The sequence below is a fragment of the Peromyscus eremicus genome, chromosome 10, assembly GCF_949786415.1.
Source record: "Peromyscus eremicus chromosome 10, PerEre_H2_v1, whole genome shotgun sequence".
Taxonomy (NCBI): domain Eukaryota; kingdom Metazoa; phylum Chordata; class Mammalia; order Rodentia; family Cricetidae; genus Peromyscus; species Peromyscus eremicus.
In genome coordinates, this window is record NC_081426.1 from 23,185,933 (window position 1) to 23,208,691 (window position 22,759).

At 47.5% G+C, this 22,759-nt stretch overlaps 1 pseudogene; it reads left to right on the plus strand.

The window, feature by feature from the left end:
• The first annotated feature begins 638 nt into the window (after positions 1-638).
• LOC131920879 (large ribosomal subunit protein eL24-like) lies at positions 639-9,913 on the plus strand (annotated as a pseudogene).
• Positions 9,914-22,759: the final 12,846 nt, after the last annotated feature.

Here is a 22,759-nt window from a genome sequence, read left to right on the forward strand (position 1 = left end):
CAAGGGACCACCTGGAGCTATGCTGATGTCACTGGTCTGTGCTGCCGCTGAGGGCCATGTCTGGGTCTGTGTTAATGTCTGTGACCCGTGTTACCACCAAAGTCCATGCAGATGTTGATGGCTTGTGCTACAGCCTGAAGACACATTGATGTCCGTGGCCCAGGCTGCCTCCGAGGGCCTTGTCTGGGTCCATGGTCCTTCTGCAGCCAGAGTCATGTTCATGATCTCTGCTGTCAACGAAAACTATGTGAAAGCCCATGATCCGTGCTCTCGCTGACTGGAAAGAGCAAGGGAGCTACTTTTGCAGTGATTTCAACGACTGTAGATGCACAGTTAAGAGAAAGGGACATGGAGGGCTCCTGTGACAATCCCCACCCCCTAATCCCACTCCCAAAAAAAGAGTAACAGCCTAAACAAGAAGCCATTGAAGAGAATTCTTTAAAAGTGTGATAAGGGCTGGCAGGGCATGAGACACTGAAGAGGCCCCCACCCGAAGACATGCAGCCTGGGCCAGGTGGGTGTCACCACAGTGAGCAAGTGGAGAGATGAGAGAGAAAGAAGTGGACGGGCTTGTGTACCATGAATAGAAGTGGAACTAGAGGGTAGAGAGGAACAGCCTAATGCTGCCACCTGGGGCTATGGAGATGTCCCGGCCCATGCTGCTGCTGAGGGCCATATCTGGTTCCATGGTCCTGCAGCAGCAGGGGTCTGGGTCGATGTCCATGGCCCATGTTACCACCAAAGACCATGCAGATGTCCCTGGTCTGGGCTGCCACCTAGGGCCATGTTGATGTCCTAGGGCTGCACAGAGCTGGCCCTGCCCCCTCACCTGGGCAGCATGGGAGAGTTGGCTTCAAGGGCATGAGAGCAGGAGATCTGGCTCCACCCCTCACTGGCTGCAGAACTCAGGAGAGCTGCCCCCACACCTCACCTGGGCAGCACAGGAGAGCTGGCCCTGGTTGCATGCGCACAGGTGCATGCGCACATGCACCAGGAGCAAAAACATGGAATTGCTGGCTCCTGCTCCTTGCTGGTTGCAGTATGAAGGCCTAGACTTGACTTTGCAGACTCCATCTTAGGGAAGGGCCACCATTTTAGACCACCTGGTGACGGGGCGGGCAGGGGGAAGGCTGTACTCAGCTCCAGGAACAACCTCAGGAATGTGCCATGACAACTCGAACAGGTACCCTAGAAGCAGCCAATTAAGAAACAGGGCAGTAAAGTTTATCCAGATCCAGATGCTCCTGCAGACATTCTGTCTGCAGTTTATGGCCCTTGCAGATATCCAGATATCTGTCAGCAGGTTGTGATTTCACATTTCCCGCTGAAAGTTAGACCAATAGTTTCACAAAATCACTTTGCCCCATATCCCTTTTACCCAATCCAAAAATGCCAAGGCATGTAATCCCCAGCTTGTGGTTTTTTTCCTTAAGAAACTCTCCTACCTCTGAGCCCATGTCTGCCGTTACCACCACTGCATTTCCCTTCATCCACTGGGAGATGGTCCAGGTTCAAACCTGGCAATAAAAAGACCCTTATGTGCTTGCATCGGGAACTGGCTCCTTGGTGGTCTCTGGGGGTTTCCAGACACAGGTACAACAGCAGCACTTGGGGAGCCAACCCTGAGGGCATGAATGCAGAAGAGCTGGCCCTGTCCCCCAACCTGGGCAGCATGAGAGAGTCGGCCCTAGAGGTGTGGATTAGAGAGAGCTAACCCTACCCTACCCCTTGCCAACTTTGGCATTCAGGTGAGCTGGTCTGACCCTCACCTGGGCAAAGCAGGAGAGCTGGCCCTGGTGTTGTTGTGTGCAGGAGAGCAGGCAGCCTGACCAACTCAGCTACCACCCAGCCCAGATCTAGGGCTTTGAGTTACTCACCCCAACATCTACCCCACCTGAGAACTGCTGGAGCGCATGAAGGGTGAGTTCTGCAGATCCAAAACTACAGGATCTCCATGACACAGGGCAACAACAGGATATCTAAGAGGAGCCCCAGTGATTATCCTGTATTGATAATGTAGCAGAAACCAGACCAATGACTCATTGCAATGAATATTTACAAGTAAAGCTGTTTGGACAAAAGGGTGTACTGCGTGACACACCACAGCTTCCATAATGAGATGTTTGGGGGCAAGGTTGTTTTGTTTTCTTTTGTAGGGGAGGTAGCAAGGGCAGAGGGTAGACATGGAGGGATGGGGAGATGAATGGGATTGGGGTGCATGATGTGAAATTCACAAAGAATCAATAAAAAGTTGTTTGTTTGTTTGTTTGTTTTTTCAGTGTGATAAGGATGCTGAAGTGTTGCTCTCCACAACTGTTGACTTCTGGTGGGGATGCAGGAAGGGAAGGACTCAGTTCTATTTAAGGGGCAGGCCACTGAGAGTTTGGCCATGCTCTGATGAGTATAAAGATAGCCCAAATTGGACCTTTTTGGAATTTTAATTCTAATTTTTAAATTTTATTTGGGGAGGTCACAAGGGTGGAGAACAGACATGGAAGGACTGGGAAGTGAGTGTGGTGGGGTACATGGTGTGAAATTCCCAAAGAATCAATAAAAATATTATTTTGGAAAAAAATTTTAAATGCCTAGGGATATAGTATAGTGGTAGAACCCTTGCCTAGAATGTACAAGGCCCTGGAGTCTACCCCCAATGATAGATAGATAGATAGATAGATAGATAGATAGATAGATAGATAGATAGATAGATAGATATCATCAAATCTGTCATTTTTTTCCTAATTACTGTAATATCTATGTTCACAATGATTAGCTCAAGCCTTTCTTTGGAAATTATCAATGAGATTCCAGCTGAATGAACTCGGTTTCTGGCCTGTTTTTGAGTTATGTAAAAGTGCTAATGCTGATCACTTGACACTGCATGCTCTAAAGTCCCCCTTTTGTCTTGTCCTGCCAGGCATTACTGGGTTGTCTGATTCTGTCATCCCTGAGAGCACACTGAATGTCACCCCTGGCTTGAGGGATGGGCTGTCACATGGCTGATACCTGCTCAGGCATTTCCCTTAACTCAGCGTGGAGTCTCGGAAAATGTCCTTCTAGTAATTGAATCACCTCTACTGAGATCTAGAGACTCCTCAGCGCCAGACAGGAGCTCTCTCAGACGTGAAAGTTTCTGGAAAGTCTCCTCCAAACTGTGTCCCCCGTGTGTCCACTTCTCCTAAGATTGGAGAAAATCCACGAGAACTGTTGTGATTTCGTTAACTTTCTTTCCCCAGGTATGGCCAGGGAGTTATTAGATGCTGCTGCCTGAGAATCATTTCCCAGTATCCGCAGCATGAATTCATGCCTTTCTTTTCTTAATTGTAGAAATTTTGCTCATGTTTTCCCTCTGTTAGAGGAATTAGAGAAGGTTCTAAAATCAGCTCATCACAACTTAGACCCCTAGGGGAGTTGTCTGTCTGTCTGTCTGTCTGTTAAGCAAACAATAGATTAATCAGAGGAAATTACCAGAACGCAGGAGCAGCAGATGTTAAACCAATAAATCCTGTCTTTGCCTGGACAGTCCCAGATTACCCGGTGACTTCAAATGCTCCCAGGGGCCTGTGAGCGAGAGATGAGTGGCAGAGACCTTGTAAGCTGACTGGCCAGCGCCTTTTCTTCTTTGGAGAGTCTCTGAAAAGGTGGGGTTGAGAGACAGAGAGAGAGAAAGAGAGAGAGAGAGAGAGAGAGAGAGAGAAATGGGGTTTTCCAGATCATGCAAAAGCGAGCTGGAGGTTCCAACTGAACAATAATGACCTCCTGAAACAAAGATATGGTTACAAGGTGGGTATAACAAGGTAGTCATGGAAACAAAGGCGGAATTTCAAGATGGTCACTACAACTCTCTGAAACAAACATGTGACTGCCACTTCCTGGAATAAGCAGTACAGAGAGCCATTTGCAGTTAAGGTTACAGGCGGGCAGAGCCCAATCCTCAAGAAGCAGATTTTATCACAAACAGGAATGAGCCGCGTTTGTCTTCACTGTAAGATGGTTTTTACTCCTAAGATGGAGGCAGGCTGGTTCATCAACTCCATTGGAGAAAACTGACTTTCTCTTTGTTGTCAGGTGTCCGTTGCAGACAGAAGCCAGGAATCTTGGTTCACGGAAGGCAGGGGTTTGAAGATGAGCTGGTGTGAAGGCCTGGTGGAGTTTATTAAAAAGAATGTGTTGGCACAGATTTGAGCGCAAGGTTAATAGAAAGATGCTGGGGAAAGGTAAGTTAATACCCAAGTTGGATGTGGGATCCCCAATGAAGAGTCACACTTGACTGTGCAATGGCCATGTATAGGTTTGGGTAGGTTCTGAAGACGTTTTTAAAGAGTCACTACTAAATCTTAATGAAGCCATGGTGGTTCCTGTGGTACACTGGATAGAATTACAGCTGCTAAGGCCACATCACAGATCACAGGAGTTGTATAGGATATTGGGGTCTTTTATTGGTAATGAAAGATAGCAGTCTTATTTTTAGGGTTCCCAGAAAATATACAGGAAAAGAAGAAAGCCATATTCACTTAACATCATATACAATTAGGTCTTAACCAGGGTTTATCGTTATTTTAATTTTTTTTCTATTTCTATGTCAGCAACCTTCACAGCAAGTTGTGTTGGACCACCTCCCACTCCCACCCCCCACAAAACAGAATCTTACCAGTAAGCTTGGCTCACTTGGAAATCACTATGTAGCCCAGGCTGGCCTCAAACTCATAGAGACTCACCTGCCTCAGCCTTGCAAGAGCTGGGATTAAAGATGTGCACCATTATGCCTGACCTGTGCTGAAATTCTTGATTCTTCACTGACAAGAGGCTTCAAAGGGATGTCACAGACATCACAGTGCAGAGTTTCTTTCCTTTCCCAAGTCTCCTCAGTTTTTCACATCTTTCTATCCTGCCTCATTTCCACCAGACACCACCAACCAAGCACCAAGTCTCAGTGACAGCCTGTTCAGGCAGTTCCTGTATGGTTGGGACACAGATCTGAAAGCCCCCATTTCCTCCTGTCTTCTCTGGAGCAGGCCACACAGTAACCTCAAAGATGAGAGATCACATATGTAAACTACCAGACAACTTAAACAACCAAGACTCTGACCCACACCTTTAGGCTATTACACAAGACAACAAACACTCACCTCTCCACCAGCAGCCCAGAAAGGCTGCCTGCTGACTGACAGACTCATGGGAAGCAGGGTCATCTATCGCTAGTGACAATCCAGAAAGCTGAACTGTGGTGGTATTGTGTTCCCCAAAATATTGTGTACCCTAATAAACTTATCTGGGGTCAGAGAACAGAAAAGCCACTAGATACTTAGGATAGGCAGTGGTAGCACACGCCTTTAATCCTAGCATTCCAGAGGCAGAAATCCATGTGTTCAAGGATACAGCCAAGTATGGTGACTCACGCCTTTAATCCCAGAAAGCGAGCCTTTAATCCCAGGGAGTGATGGTAGAAAGCAGAAAGGGCCGGGCGGTGGTGGCGCACGCCTTTAATCCCAGCACTCGGGAGGCAGAGCCAGGCGGATCTCTGTGAGTTCGAGGCCAGCCTGGACTACCAAGTGAGTTCCAGGAAAGGCGCAAAGCTACACAGAGAAACCCTGTCTCGAAAAACCAAAAAAAAAAAAAAAAAAAAAAGGAAAAAAGAAAGCAGAAAGGTATATAAGGCGTGAGGACCAGAAACTAGAAGCATTTGGCTGGTTAAGCATTTGGCTGGTTAAGCATTCAGGCTTTCGAGCAGCACAGTTCAGCTGAGATCCATTTGGATGAGGACTCAGAAGCTTCCAGTCTGAGGAAACAAGACCAGCTGAGAAGTTGGCCAGGTGAGGTTAGCTGTGGCTTGTTCTGTCTCTCTGCTCTTCCAGAGTTCACCCCAATAACTGGCCTCAGGTTTGATTTAATTAATAAAACCTTTTAAAATTCCTGCTACACTGAACAACTTCCAAAACAATTAATCCTAAATGGCCAGAACTTGATGAATAACCGTTGACTTCCTGCTGTTCATCTTCAATTCCATCCTAGAACCAATCAGAGAAAACCAAATACTTTCCCTTAGCCAATCACATGAAAGACACTCCAGGCCACAGCCTCCATCAGGGCTCCCTAGCCTCTTTTACTCCCAGGGATCTGCCAGACCCCCTCACCCCACACCCCTCCACCACTACCCCACTTTCCCACCCCCCACCTGAACTGGTGGAGGTTTCCAGGTGGGCAGCCATTCTGTCTACCAACAGTCCATCTGTTCTCATTTGGGCAGTCTTTGTTTATTCCCACAAGAGACACACACCATGCAAGGATCATCTAGAATTTCACCCTCCTTATTTTTCTCCTTGTCCTGGCGAGGTAAGAATAGTGATGAGTCCAGTGTCATCTGACTGCAAAGTAACCAACTCAGGATTCAAGTAAGAGCATGGATAGCTCAGTTTTTAGTGACATTGTTCAATCTAAGCAAGTAATTTTGCATTGCCAATTGATACAAAGGAGAGTGGAAATATGGCAGTATGGTCCTCCTGAACTGATTCTGTACCCTCCTCTCTCCAGATGTTAATGTGTCCCTGTGAAAAGCGACCTCAAACCCTGTCTTTCCAAATAAGTACCAGACACTCCTCCCCTCCATTAATCCTACTGAAATGAGAGAGAGCCCAATTACCTAGTAATTGGAGCAACCACAAAAAAAACACACTCCAATAAATAAATTTTTCATTGACATCATTAAAAAAGCCACTTAACAACATTACAAGGCCAGCAAATTTCTTTTTACTGAATGCTGATCATCCTTAAGTTAATGCAGAAATAAGGAAAATGTTTTGTGCTAGCTATCCACTGTGGGGAATGTGTAGGTGTTCATGAATCTTAAAGAGGGCAATGAAAATTACAGATGAATCTGATTTCCATCTGGGACTCAGCCAGTGCATGTGAAGGACCCTGCGGCTTGCCTGCTCACTCTGTCTAAAGGACTATAAAGACTCCAAAGTCATTTGAAAGATTTAGGTGTCATCAACACATTATGAAAATGTTGGCTTCTTTTATCGAGGTTGCCTCACACTTAGAAATCCATCCTCTTTCTCTCTCCCACAAAATTCATGGTGTGGTGGAAAATGGAGCCTTGTGGTCAACCTGCACTCACCAGAACGTTGGTCAGTTATCACAACTACACAAAGAACACAAGGACACTGGCCTTGTGGGATTGGTGGGTGTGGAAACTGTCCTACTCCGTTGCATAGACATGCGACAATTTCTTTGATTTGTTTCATATACAAATGTTCAGAGAAACATTGGAGTCTGGGTCTGGTTTCTAGATGCTTGGCCTCTTGTCTAGGAATGAAATAGAAACCCACACAGATTGCAAAGCAGTGAGGAAACTTTGTTCAGAGCCAAATGACAGTACAGGTTAGAAATATAAGAACTCAAAAGCCTTGGTAATTGCTCAGGGCTTTCTTAATGGGGTTCAAGAGAAGGAGAAGTTTGGTTGCTAAGGGGCATAGTTTGGGTGGTTCACTATCTTGATTGACAGACTAAGCATATGTCCCTTCTCATGAAGCATCTGGTTCTAATCATATACCTGCTCAATCATACAGAGGCATCAGATGGCCAGTAGAGGATTCTCCCTAAAAGTTTACCTGGGGACATAGTTTTACCTTATTACACTCAAATCCAGTTGAAGCTGGATCAGCCTATGACCTGTTTTCCAGATTGCATTCCACGATGGGCTTAAATAGAAATGTAGTCTAGTCAAGAGGTTGCTGAGAAAAGCAACTTACTTCCATTGCTGACAACAGGTACACACACAGCTTCATGAGCACAGCTTGCTAACAGGTGGATAGGTGCAATGTCTGGAGAGAGGTGAAGTCCCAGGCTGTTAAACTGTTCCCTGTGCCCCACAACTTTATTTGGAATAATGGAAAATTAGAAAAAATCAAAAAATCTTTACTAGGTGAATAAACATGTTTGATACATCCACATAATGGAATAACTCAACAATAGAGAGGACAGAATTTAATACAAACAGTTTGGATGTATGGCATTCATTTAGGTGAAAGAAAAAGTTAGTGGTTTAGTAGTTTAACTGGGAGTACTGTACAGATGTGAGTTTTTGTTGTTGTTTTCAAGATTTAGTTTGGTTTATTTATTTATTTGTGTGTGTGTGTGTGTATGTGTGTGTGTCTGTGTGTGTGTGTGCATGAGAGTATGTGCCATGTCTATGAAGTACCCTCGGAGGCCAGAAAATTGTGTCAGATGCCCTGGAACTGTGTACCACGCAATGTGGGTTCTGGTAACCAAAGTGAAGTCTTTGGAAAGGCAGAAATAGCTCTCAACTGCTGAGCCACCTCTCTGTCCCAGCCCCTACTAATGTTTGATAGGAATTCCAACCACGCCCCACGGTCATGTATGCCCGGCGGGACACTTAGTCATCTCCACCTAATCATTTCCAGGTCATACATCCTGCGTGACCCATGCCCCATGGTTATGGGGTCACGTAGTCGCGCAGACGTGACCATGTGATCTCTGCACATGAGCCTGTGTGCGCAGGTGCATCCTGGCTTTTATAAGACGGCGCCACATTCCCCCAGTCTCTCTCTCTCTCTCTCTCTCTCTCTCTCTCTCTCTCTCTCTCTCTCTCTCTCTCTCTCCCCTTGATTATTTCTTGATAATATAGTTATTTGTAAAATATCATCCATGAGGAGTGAATGGGATGCCCTATACTATATAATTTTGGAACTTCTTATAAATTATGCTTTTTATTTATAACACTGATCACTAACTGTAGCCATATTCTGTCCATAGATTTCTAGAACTGTGTTACTTAAACCTTGTAACTCTGATAAGCCTCTCTCTTTGCTTACCCCACCTCTCTAGCACTTGATACTGCCCGTTCTGATCTGGTGCTATGAACTCAGTGTATTTAGCTCCCACAGATGACTGCTATGATGCAGTGTGTCTCTTCCTGTGTATAGCTTATTTCACTTAGCATAATACCTCCCGGGTGGATTCATATTGTCACAGATGTCAAGATCTCCTTTTTAAAGTGTAAGTCAGGTGTGGTGGATCACACCTGTGGTCTCAGCACTCTGAAGTCTGAGCAAGGACACATTTTCTTTATCTGTTTACATGCTGATGGACACCTAGGGAGGGTCAGTAACTTGGCAATTGAAATCAGTTCTCAGAAACCTCCTTGAAATGAGTCCAACTCTGGTGTGTATCTACATACATAATGCAATATGCATCTTTGCTGCATTAATTGATGTGGTTGGCTCTGATCAAGCCTCTCACCATCTGCACCACAACCACCACCCCAGAAAGCCCCCAAGGCTTCCCACCTCCACTGGCTCAGGACAACATAGAGCTGAGGCAATTCTAGCTTCATTTTTTTTTCTAGATTTGAGAAACAAGCCTTTAAACCTCTAGACCTAGAATAAGAAATCAAAGACTGGCTTCAGCAACTTTCCTCTTCCTGGGGCCAGTCCTCAACATAACGGTCAGACTGTGTGGTTTCAATGGGTATAAGATCTACCCCAGACATAGGGGTACTATGCCAAGACCCACAGGAAGTTTTCCAGTTTCTTAATGCAAAATGCAAGTCTGCATTCCTTTCCAAGAGGGATCCTAGATGAACTAGACCACCCCCTGGGGAAAAAAGCACACCAAAAGGAAACAGAAGAGATTAAAAAGCAAAGAACGGAACATGCAGTCAAATCCCAGGGGCCATCTCTGGTGTGGCTCTGGCTGATATAATGGCCAAGAGGAATCAGACACCGGAAGTTAGAAAAGCCCAATGGGAGCAGGTTTTCGGGGCTGCCAAGGAAGCAAAACGGACTGAGACCACACAGTGGCGGCTGCTGCTAAGGACCCCACAAAGGCAGCATGTAAGCAAAAGACCATGATGCCTGCGACGGTTTCTGCCACCTGGCTTGGTGAAAAACGCTAAATTAATCCATCAGATTTTCAGATAAAGATCCACGTGCAATTCTAAAACAATTTTAATTAAAAAAAAAAAAATAGGTCAAGGATTTGCAACACTGAGCCTTTCCAGAGAGTGCCTGAGAAGAGAGGAAGAAGGAGGTGTCCCACAGGGCCATGGAGCTGAGAGAGAGCAGCAACTGGGTGGGCTGGGTGGGACTCTAGGATGCCCAGCTTTCCACCTCAAGTGTGAGATGAGACCTAAGGGCACAGTGTGTGCCGGCAGGGCTGAGCCAGGGCCTGATGAGAGAGGACACAGCCCAGAGTAGGCAAGGACAAGTAATCTCCAGGGAGGTTGCTGCTCTTGGGCAGGAGACAAGCCTAAGGAGAACACACACACACACATGTACATACCTCACATGCTCACACACCCACACATCCAGTCACACGCAGGTACATACACACACACACACACACACACACACACACACACACACACAGCCTGCCCCTGCGTATAAAGGCCTCTGGGCAGAGAAAAGGAGAAACCTGCATGGACTGGTGTCAAGATAGACTCGGAGAACACAGACATCAAGGTCAGCTCATTCCTACACCACAGCCGGATACACTGATGCCCAGCCGGAAGGACAGCATCCAGAGCCACTCCTGTCCCTACTCGACTGACCACTGCTCAGGGACCACCTCCAAGGCCTCCTCTGCCGCTGGCCTTTCCCCAGCTCAGATTCCATGTACCTTTTGTCCAGAGACTCTGCTTCTTCCTCCACTGCCTTTCTTACCCCCACCATCCACCTGTTACAGTCCCACATGGACTCTCCATCCCTCACTGTCCTGGGGAAGGAAGGACATACCCCTAACACCCTGGGACCACTCCTCCATGTACCCATCCACCACTCTCTGTTGCATCTGCTGCTGGCAAGCCTTGATGAGGCTTGAGAGGCAGGCAGGGTGTAAATGCCAAGTGGGAATCCCGAGCAGCAGACAGAGCCCAGCCTGACCACTGATGAGGCTTCTCGAGAGCCACAAGTGTAGTGGTATTTGCTCCACCCATGACCCTGGGCTATGCGGCCCACAGGAGGCGGTGCTTCCTGCCTTTGTACATGACCTCTTTTAGGGGGCTGAAGAAGGGTCACAGGTCCCTTCTCTCCCTGCTCCTGCCTGTGAGGTGGATTTGCTCCCAGTCAATTCAGAGGATGTCTTCTGCTGTCTACTCCGTTCTGTAATCGTGAGTGTATTGCCTTAATTTATATCTTAATAAATTCTGTTACCCATTTAATAGATTCACGTGGATTGATCTTAATACACAAGCTTAGCAGGCAAGGGGGACAAACAGGGAAGAAGCAGCCCCCCCACCCCAGGACACAACGTGTCCCAGAGGCTCATAAAACTTGGAGTGCTCTGGGCTGAGCTCCGGAATCCTCCTGAAGAAAGGGAGGAGGGGTTGTATGAGCCAGGGGGATCAAAGCCATGATGGGGGAACCTATAAAGATGGCTGACATGAGCTCATGGGAGCATATGGACTCTGGACCAGCAGTTAGGGAGCCTGCATGGGACTGAGGTAGGCCCTCTGCATGTGTGTGACAGTTGTGTAGCTTGATCTGTTTGTAAGACTCCTAGCAGTGAGATCAGGACCTGTCCCTGGTGCTTAGCTGGCTTTTGGGACCTGTCCGCCATGCTGGATTACCTTGCCCAGCCTTTTTGCAGGGGAGGAGCTGGGTCCTACCTCAGCTTGATGTGCCATGCTATGTTCAAGCCCATAAGAAGACTGCCCCTTTCTGAATGGAGAGGGAGGAGGAGTGAGTGGATGCGGAGGAGGGTAGATGGGAAGTGGGGGAAATGGGAGGAGAGTGTGTAAAATACATGAAAAATAAAATAAAAAATAAAATAAAATAAAAGACTTGGAGTGCTCAGTTCAACCCTGAAAAGTCATCTGGGTTTCTCCCCTCACCGAGAGCCCTGTCTTGACCAGATCAGAGGAACAGGGAACTGTGCTCCAGAAGAAAGGAATCCTGTTGTACCAGACAACCCTGAGAGCTGCTGGAACTGTAGGGAAGGGTCGGCAGAGCCCTTCAGTCGGTCCAGAGGGAGCCGGGTTCAGCTCTGGGGAGGCAGAACCTCTCCTGTGGCACAGAGCTCCACCACACTTGGCTGTGGTCCTCCTTCTTCCTCTGGGATCCTCAGCTGCTGGTCCACTCAAGGGGAGGGAGCAGGGTCAGACAGCTCTCTGGGAGACAGTTTAAGTGTTACAGCTCCCTTTGTTCCAGAAAGAAAGGTGGATATAAAGGCTGAGGACAATGGCTGGGGCATCCCCTAATTTGCATTAAACAGCACACTCCTGTCATAAGGCTCCTAGTACAAGTCACAGTTATCATCTGTGGAGGCACAGTCTGTGTAAATCTCCTAGCACAATGTCTAATTACCATATGCGCAGCAGGAGGGAGCTTTAGCGGGGAACTGTGCCACGGGTCACACTAGAGATAAATCAGGCATCCAGGCTTAGGGACAGCTTTCAGATAATCAAGACAGGTAGAGAGCAGGAAATCTAACTGAGGAGGGAGTCCTCCGTGTTGCTGAGCTTGGAGAGAGTTGCCAGGCCATGATAGACTGCAACCTCTGACCAGCAGGGCCTCCCATCACTTGGCTGACTGAGAAGTGGGACTCAGAAGCTACGGAGTGGAGAGACCACGGGGCCGTTTGAACACATCAGCATCCTAACTGACACCTCAGCATTGTCAGATGTGCCTGCCAGCCCCAGCAGGACAAAGTCTGCACGTGATGTGAGGTCCCATCAGAGAGAAAAACAGGCCAGCCTGTCGTAGGGCCCTCTATGGCCCATCCAGTCAGAGAGCTTCTGGAATCTCCTTTCTCAGGCAGTAGACAAAGACCAGCAGGTCTGGACCATCTGCCACAGATAAGGATACCCATCCTGGTCTCGAAAAGGGCCTGGGTGATGGTGAACCTTAATTGTTACCTTAATGGGAGTTAGAGTCATCTAAAGGACATATGTCTCATTGTGTCTGTGAGGGTGTTTTCAGAGAGGGTTAGTTGAAGAGGAAGACCATCCTGAAAGTGGGCAGTGCCATTCCCTTGGCTTGGATCCTAGACTGAATAACAATGAAAAAGCAAGCAGAACACATGTTTATCTGCCTCCCCTTCATGACAGCAGACAATAAGGCCAGCCACCACATGCTCTCCAGCTACCACATGCTCTCCACCCACCACACGCTCCATCCACCACATGCTCCAGCCACCACACGCTCCATCCACCACATGCTCTCCAGCCACCACACGCTCCACCCACCACACGCTCCAGCCACCATAACCAGGTAAGGCTTCCAATAGTGGGACTGGGACACCAACCCAGCCACAAAACCTTTGACCTACAATCTGTCCTGCCTGCAAGATGTGCTGTGGTAATGGTGGTGCAGAACTTGTGGGAACTGCCAACCAATGACTGATCCAACTTGAGGCCCATGCCACAAGTGGGAGCCCACTGCTGACACTGTCTGGATGCCTAGGAATCAGAGGCTAGATAACCCAGGACCTAGGATAGAACCAAACATGACTGGAAAAAAAATTCAGTGAAATGATTCCTAATGATACTCTCCTATACTCATAGATCAGTGCCTAGCCCAATTGTCATCAGAGAGTTATCATCCAGCAATTGATGGAGGCAAATGCAGAGACCCACAGCCAAACACTAGGCAGAGATAGGGGAATCCCACAGAAGAGAGGGAGGAAGGAAGGATTGTAGGAGCCAGAGAAGTAAAGGACACCACAAGAACACAGCCCGCAGAATCAGCTAAGTAAGGCTCATAAGGACTCACAGAGACTGAAGCAACAATCACCACAATCAGGGAGCCTGCATGAGTCTGAGCTAGGTTCTCTGCAAACACATTACGGTTGTCTAGCTTGATGTTCCTGTGGGACTCCTACCAGTGGGGGGTGGGGCTGTCTCTCATTCTTTTGCCTGCCCTTGGGACCCTTTTCCTCCTACTAGGTTGCTACATCCAGCCTTGGTATGACGGTCTGTGCCTAGTCTTATCGTAACTTATTATTCCATGTTTGGTTGATATCCCTGGGAGGACTGCTCTTTCCTGTAGGGAAACGGAGGAGCTGTGGATCTTGGGGAGAGGGGAGGTGGGGAGAAGGGGCTGGGAGGAGTGGAGGGGAGGGAACTGAAGTCGGGGTGTAATGTATGGGAGAAGAATTTTTAAAAAGTCAGTACTGTTAAGTGCTCTAAGGAGGAAAGCAGACCGAGTCTCAGAGTGGGATGGTTGTCGTGACCGGAGAGACTGGGAAAGGCCCCGCCCACAGATGCCATCTGAACAGTAACCCGCGTCTGTTCTGTAGCAAGAAGGAGTAGCAAAGACTTGGGGGTGGAGCGAACCTGGGCTGGTCAACAAACATCAGAGGCAGGGCCCGCGTAGATGGAATACAGGGGCTAGCTAGCAGGGCCTTCGTTCAGAGTGAGACGGCGGCCCCTGAAAAGCAGCCTGGCAAACCACGAAGGCTCAGAAGCAGGGAAAGCAGCCTGGGCCAGAGAGGTGTCCCTGGAGGTGATGCGCTACAGTTGGATTCTGGGAATATTTTGAAGATAGAGTCAAACGCCTTAGATGAAAAGGAAGCCATCAAGCAGGACTCCACAAACTCTGTCTGGGGAAATCTAAGCATGTGCACTGCCCGGGCGGAGCCTGAGCAAAGGAGGTCCGGAGAGCAGGCCTGGGTATGGGGCCTGGGGTTAGGGCTGCGCTTTCCATGAGGAGATGAGGAGGCGGAGTGACACACGACTGTCATGACTCAGGCTTGAAGGGCTGGCGTTCTCTGTGGAGGCGTGCCAGCTTATGGTGTCCAGACCAGAGTTTAGGAAACGCGTGGGAAAGACAACGTGATGGTTCTGGTTGCACGTGGGAGTACTTTGTGGCTGCAATCCTGAGTCATGTCACCTTCCGTAGAAAACGTTCATTGTTGCCAGAGGGACAGAAGGGGGTGTCGCAGTGCCCCATAGTGTGACCAACGGGCTGCCTTTTTGTCAGAAACTTCCCACTCAGCGACTTTCCTGCCCTGTTGCTCACTCATGAGTTAAAGAGAAATGTCGGACACCTGCTCACCAGGGATTCCAAGGAAGTAATTGAGACTCTTAAAGAGTCTATGATAGACAGTGAGTGCCAACCCTGGCCCTCACAGGTCCAGATCCAGAAGGAGAGCATGGCTCTGGCCTAGAAGGAGCTGGCTGCTGGGTTCACAGAAGGAATGACGTGTGCTGGGGAGGTGGGTCTAATGATTCAAACCCCTGTGTGAGTTCACTAGGCATCCACTGCCCTCCCAGGAGACGATTTACTCAGCATGGGAGCTGAGGGTCCCTGTGGATCGCATGCAAGGGATGTTTGTGGAAATACCTGCACCCTGGTGTCTTAGCGGGAATTGTTTCCTTTTCCAAGTGACAACGTTGGATGGAAATGATCACCTTTGAGTCTGGCCCTTAGCTACCAGCCAGTCAGTGGACATTTCTATTGAGAAATGTCTACCTCCCTCTGGAGTCAATAAAGCTCTTCCTTTTCAAAGATTTTTCTCTGGTTTTATTGATTAACAGGTCCTAGTGGGTACTTACATCCAGATCCTAAGGAAGGCAGGCAGGGAAAGGCTTCCTAAAGCTTAAGGTTTAAAGACGCCACTCCTTCACAGCAATCACCAGTACTGCCGATGGGATCAACTCCATCTCAGGCAGGAACAAACAGAGCTGGACCCACCTCCAGCCAAACATGAATTTAGAGGCTGTTGCTAAGCTACGGAATAAGAAGTCAGGAGATGCAATTTCATGCAGCCAAGAGTTAAAAGAGAAAAGCTTGAAGATAAACCCTCCCTAAATTAAGATCTTTAACACAATACAAAGGATGTTACTAGTACTCCTAAAACACAAGGTAATTATACAGAGATTACAAAAAACTAATCAGTTCAATGGTTCACCCATTAACTTATCTTTTTATGTTAAAAAATTGCCATCTTTTTTTAATGTAGCATGGTGTGGAATATGATACACAAAGAAAGCTCGTGTTTTCCTTCTATTAATCTCATTCACTTTGAATGTCTTTAAACCTTCTATTCTGGTCTATGAACCATCCTTTTTAGAGCTGTTTCATGTTTGGGGTTATGAGAATAAACTCACATGTTGAACTGGGGTGAATTATACCTAATGTCTTTGGCTTTAATCAGCTCTTGTAGATGTCTTATGAAGACACTAGTCAAGTCCATGAGTGTTCCCCCCTTACGATGACTAGTCATATGAGATCAGGATCATTTTAACTTAATCGCCTCTTCTCTGTGTGTAACTATATTCTGAGGAACTAGGGTTTAGGCTTTCACATGTGAGTTACTCAGGAACATTGCACAGCCCATAACACCCACCAGTGAGAAGATGATCTCAGCACACTGGGCCCTGGTTTCAGCTGTCTCCTGAGACCACCTCCATCTGCCCAAATAGGCCTGCCCAACACCGGAAGGAGCCAAGGGAAGGAGACCCCCAGAAAGTCCTAGAATGAACAGAAGGGGAATGGGGGACATCAGCAGCCAGCCCAAGGAAGACTTACAATGGAGCAGTGTTCTTACCTAGGGACAGTATGTATGTATGTAATACCAAGTATCGACTAAGATGTAAAGAAGGAGCCTCCTGCTCCCTCTCTGAAAGCAGCGGGGCAGCATCCATCAAATTAAGGATACACATGCCCAGCAGTCCAGGAATCCTGTTCCTAGGGATGAATCCAAGAGACACCTTCTCCAAGCTCCATGAAAGGTCTTTGGAGGATGCTCATCACAGGGTTAATTGTAGATCAGGAAGTGTAGGCCACTCAAGCAGCCTCACTCACGAGGAGAACAGTCAAGCAAACATCCTGTAGGCCATACCACAGGACTTGGGGTAGCTGACCACTCACCTCTCACTCCCTGTCTCATGGTCTGGATCTTAAATATCCCTCTAGGGTCCATATGTTAAATATTGCTGGCCAATGTGGTGCTACTGGGGGGGGGGTAGCTTTAAGAAGTGGCGGGGCGGAGCAAACCTAGAAGAAGGAAGTAGGGTCATCATGGTATGCCTTGATGGAGTTATTTGAGCCCTGATCCCTTCTCCCTCTTTCCTCCTCCTCCTCCCTTCTCCTATCTCCTCATCGCCTCTGCTCTCTTTCTCTCCTCTTGTGGTCTTTCTCTGTCCCCCTCTTCCCTCCCTCTCCAGATGCCATGAAGTGAACAGACTTCTTCTACCTCACTAGTCCAGCTGATATGCTGAGCAGCTGCAAGGCCGGAGCACTGGGAATAACCAACCATGGACTAAAACCTCTAAAATTCTGAGCCAAAGCAAACCTTTTCCTTCTTTAAGTTGTTGAGCTGAAGTGTTATTCAGAATGGAGGAAGACTGACGAACCAAACCAAGATACCTCCATCATGGAGCCAGAAAAACATTCACTCTTTGCAGACACTCACAGGACCCAGTGGCTGCTCAGTATCTCCAAAAGATGATGGGTGACCTCAGACCTTAGCGGCAGAGGCAGACAATGAGGTAAAGAAGCTTTGGGAGGGCCGTGAAGGCATCCAGCCCTTCAGTTGGAAGTTCTCCCTCACATTCTCATCCCAATGGCCTCCTTCTTAGTGTCTGCCTTTCTCTTGAGGCTTGCTGCTGTTGGAGCTCATTGTCCCCAGCACTTCCTGGCATTGTCCTGCATCCAGGATGAGAACCTAGTGCAGCTGCTGTCTGAGGTTCCTGTCTTCTCAGGCCTGTTCCCTGTTTGCTCTAGTTTGGGGTGGAGGCTCTCCTTGATAGTCCAACTAAGCCAGACATGTGGCACACATCTGTAGTCCTAGTACTTTGGAGACACAGGCAGGCAAATCTCTGTAAGTTCAAGGCCAGCCAGGTCTACCTAGTGAATTCCAGGCCAGCCATGGCTACATAGTGAGACCCTGTCACAAAAGAAAGAGAGAGAGAGAGAGAGAGAGAGAGAGAGAGAGAGAGAGAGAAAGGAGGAGGAGGAGGAGGAAGAAGAAGTGGAGGAGGAGGAGGAGGAGGAGGAGGAGGAGGAGGAGGAGGAGGAAAAGAAAGAACAGCTAATCCTGGGATTGGGTGTGAATATTTTAAAAAGAAATATTAAATGTTGACTGGAGACTCTTTGGAGGAAGGCAGGAGTCTGCTACTGACATGCCTCCTGAACAGCCGTCAGATGCCCATGATTCTCCAGGTGGCCCAGAGGTTAGCATCTGGGGCTGTTTCCTCCAAGCTATTTGGCTTCTGCAGGGACAATTGTCCCAGCTTTGCCTGGAAGAATGGAAACTGAGTAGAGGAGAGGAGCTAGCCTGACCCTACCACACATGCTCTCACTTTCTGTCCTTCAGGCTGCTCGTGAGGTGATCCGGGGTGCTCAGGGAAGGTGAGGATTCTCACTGCTCACCCTATAGCCACCCACAGGCAGCCTTCTCCCTTCAGGTTCCTAAACTTCATTAGGGTCCCCATGGCTCATCCCTCACTGGCCCATTTTGTAAACTGGCCATTGCTTTGCGATATCTACTACTTTCCACCTCCCCAGAATGTGCTAATATCTGTTTATTTCCTGTTTTATTCCTTCTGTTCTTTATGTTCCTTCTCTGTGGGTCTGTTGCTTCTGTAAATGAATGTTTGCTCTGCAGCATTTAACTCCAAATCCTGTCCACAAGTTTCTACTGCCCATGATTGTAGAGGAGATGCTCTTCCAACTGGGCAGAAGAGAAAGAGGACCAGAACCAGACAGGGTCATCCACCTGCCTCTGAACCTTCCCCTGGTATTTCTCCATCATGTAATAACCTGCTTTATCAGCCCTCCAATGTTACATGAAATGGGAGTCACGGCACTTAGACATCAGCATATCATGAGTCCTGGCCTTCTGGAATCTGCCCTTGCTAGAATCCCAAGTCCTTGAAACTTGAGGACAATCCATGGTTTTCTCTTCCTACCTATTACCCGAGTATAAGAATAGTTAAAACAGAAGAGCTGCAGGGGTACGTGACCTGGGAGAAATAAAAGTGCATTTATTTGATAGCCTGATTAGCCACCATCTGAGTGTCCACAACAACCACAGGTAACAGAGAGGGAGCCTCTGGGCCTACCAGGCTTTGTGGGGTGGTGAGCTCAGAACTGAAGGGCTGGGGGTGTTAATTAGGCCAGAAAAGAAGGGATGAGGGACGAGAATGTGAATGTGGCTTGGGACGGGCCACTGAGCACTCCTCCTGCACCAGAGCACAGTTCTCAGCACTGACATCAGGCATCAGGGTTTGTACTCATTCAGAAGGCAGAAACCAGTCATCCATCCACAACAGACTTGCGGGTGTAAAGGGCCACCGTAAACAAAAATCAGGTGAGACCCTCATCGGACTGTTCCCTCCAAACTGGTTTCTCTACAAACGACCACAGAAACGTCATCAATGGACGTGCTTCCCAAACGGGAACTCTCAGGAGCATCCCAGGAGACAATGAAAGGGAACACATTCCTGAAGCCGTTTTCCTCTCTGCCACGTTTTCCTATGCAGCGCCGGGTGCTGGAGGAGCTTTCTGGATGGTACTTTAGCCTCAGGAGAAAGCACAGGCAGTGTAAGCAGATCGCTGCCCGTAGATTGGGGTGGTTTGTGGCTCTGGCAGGTTTCAGAGACTCAGTGTCTAACTGAAGACATAATAACAGATACATCTGGCAGTCACACTCTAGCCAGAACTAGCAGGTTCCCATGCTCCATCCTAGACAAAAGCCCAAGCACTTTCAAAAGTCAAGAATCCAGCCACAAAATGTCCCTTCTGACTCCCATATGGGTCTCGAGATCTCAGTCTTACTCCTGAGCTCCTGACTCAGATTTATGCCCCAAATACCCACACCTGAGACTCCTGGAAACACACTCCCATCAAAAGGGGCCAGAGCCCTTTCAGCGAAGAAAGTTCTTCATCTGTGCTTTATAAGTAAGAAACAAAAACAAAAAGAGGGTAGAGAGGAGAAAGGAACGCAGTTGAGGACACTCTAGAGGCCCAGTTCTCAACCTTCCTAATGCTGTGACCCTATAATACAGTTCCTCATGTTGTGGTGACACACAACCATAAAATTATTTCATTGTTACTTCATAACTGTAATTTTGTTATTGTTATGAATTGTAATGTAAATATCCAATATGAAGGATATCTAATATGCAAGGGTCATTCGAAACCCCAGCAACCCACAGGTTGAGAACCAATCTCTAGATGCTAAACTCAGTAGGGCCTGAATACAATTTGAGTACAGAAGTAGGAAAAGCATACAACAGAGGAATTCAATAGTGTTCTGATACATGTTTCAAATATTAACCGTACCGGAGTAGATAACTGCAGCTGAAGTTTTCCTGGTCCTGCCTGGCCCACGGTCAGGACAAATCTCTCTCACTCATGTCCTCCAAGTAAACACACAGAGACTTATATTACTTATAAACTGTATGGCCGTGGCAGGCTGCTTGATATCTGTTCTTATATCTTAAATTAACCCATTTCTATAAATCTATACCTTGCCATGTGGCTCGTGGCTTACCGATATCTTACATCATGTTTCTCCTCGTGGCAGCTTGCCAGCATTCTCCTCCTCCTTGTCCCACCTACACTATCCTTCCTGCCTGGCTACTGGCCAATCAGCATTTTATTTATCAATCAATCATAGCAACATATATTTACAGCATACAGGACATCCCACAGCAAGTAACACATACCGTGACTCAATATTCAATGACTATTAAAATGCTCGTTATGTAATGTCAGTGTCTCCTTTCTGCATGTCCTCCCGGCCCCTGAGAGGGTGTCCCAGGGCCACAAAACACACCTGCTCCTCCCCTGACACACCAGGAGACCATCTCCCTGTGGCATTGTATCCAATTTGTGTTCTTTCCCTAAACATCAGGCCAGCTCTCAAACTTATATCAATGTAAATGTTGTTATAAATACAGATGTGCAACGTGAGATTAATTCCTTCAAGTGAAATTGATAAGTCAAAAGTACTCACAGTCCCAATTTTAGTTGACAGGAGTCTAAGTGCTTTTCACAAAGACTGTTCTAATCTATACCCTAGTGGCAGCATATGAAAGCATCCCCTTCCTCACATCCCCCATCACGTGGTGTCAGGGTGCATGTAACCTCACACTTCAGATTTTTGTCAACCTGATCAGTAAAGCGCAACGGCATCTTCATAAGATTGAAATCATATGTGTGTATGCATGTATACCTATGAAATCATATTTTAGTGAAGTTAAGTTTTTCCACATGTGTCAAGTTATTTCAACAACAGCATCAACCTCTGTTGACACCTGAGACAGGATAGAAAGAAAATTATGGAGACCTGGGAAAGGAAAGGAGCCCCACACCCTGGAGTCTGGCTGAAACCCCTCACCAGCTGAGTCAAGAATTCAACACAATTAACATTTGCTTAAGGATTTTCTCCTTCCCCAGCTATAAACCTACAATGTTCTAGAAGTCTACCGAACACACACCAGAAACTCCTTTCAGTAAAAGGAGATAGCTAAACCAGTGGTTCTCAGCCCATGATTCGAGACCCTTTTGAGGGACAAAAGACCCTTTTACAGGGTCACCTAAGACTATCAGAAAACACAGATATTTACATTATGAATTATAACAGCAGCAAAATTATGGTTATGAAGTAGCAACAAAATAATTTCATGGTGGGGGTCACCACAACATGAGGAATGGAATTAAAGGGTCGCAGCATTAGGAAGGGTGAGAACCTCTGCCCTAGACCCTTTGCACACCTCAGCGGCTCCTCATTCTTACCTCATTAGATTTTAACCCTTCTCACGTCCCCTCTAGGGCCACCATACAATATCACAACAACAAAAGAAGAAGAAGAAGAAGAAGAAGAAGAAGAAGAAGAAGAAGAAGAGGAGGAGGAGGAGGAGGAGGAGGAGGAGGAGGAGGAGGAGGAGGAGGAGGAGTGGTGAGAGGAGGTTCAGTGGGTAAAGGGACTGCTGCCGTCTGAGGACCTGAGTGAAACTGGGCCCCACGTGGTAGAAAGAGAGAACCGACTCCTAAAAGGTGTCCTCTGACCTGCAGGGAGGCTGTGGCACACTCCTGAGCATGCGCACACACAATAACTAAAACGTAATTAAAACATTTAATGAGAGAGAGGGGGAAAGGGTAGGAAACTTTTGTTTTGTTTTGTTTTTGTTTGGGTATTTCAAGACAGGGTTTCTCTATGTAACAGCCCCCTGGCTGTCCTGGAACTCACACCAGGCTGGCCTCGAACTCACAGAGATCCACCTGCCTCTGCCTCTGCCTCCCAAGTGCTGGAACTAAAGGTGTGTGCCACCATGCCTGGGGGAAGGATACTTTAATGGCCTTTGGGATGTAACTTCAGAGCCACTAAGATGGTAAAGGTGACAATCACTAAAACAATTAACTATGACTCTCCCTTGAGAAGCCCATACCCAGACTTGAATGTTCTCATTTTTTTCCCCTGAGTATCTTTTTCTCTTAACTCATGTACTTAGAACCTATGTCTAATAATATTTTAATAAATGGTGACTCTTGAGCTGGCAAAAAAAAAAAAAAAAAAGGCTCAGCAGGCCGAGGCACTTGCAGCCAAGTATGACACTGACGGCCTGAGTATTATCCCCAGAAGCCACACGGTGGAGGAAGAGAGCTAACTCCCGTACGTTGTCCTCTGACCTTCACATGCATGCCCATACATAGGACAAAATTGGGGAGGGGGGAGAGAAACCCTAAACAAACCCTGGAGATCTGCAGAGGGTCCTCCCTGAGTGTTCAGTTAAATGATCAGTACATATGTGAAGAAATGTGCTGTGGTCGGGATCAGAACCACCTCCAGG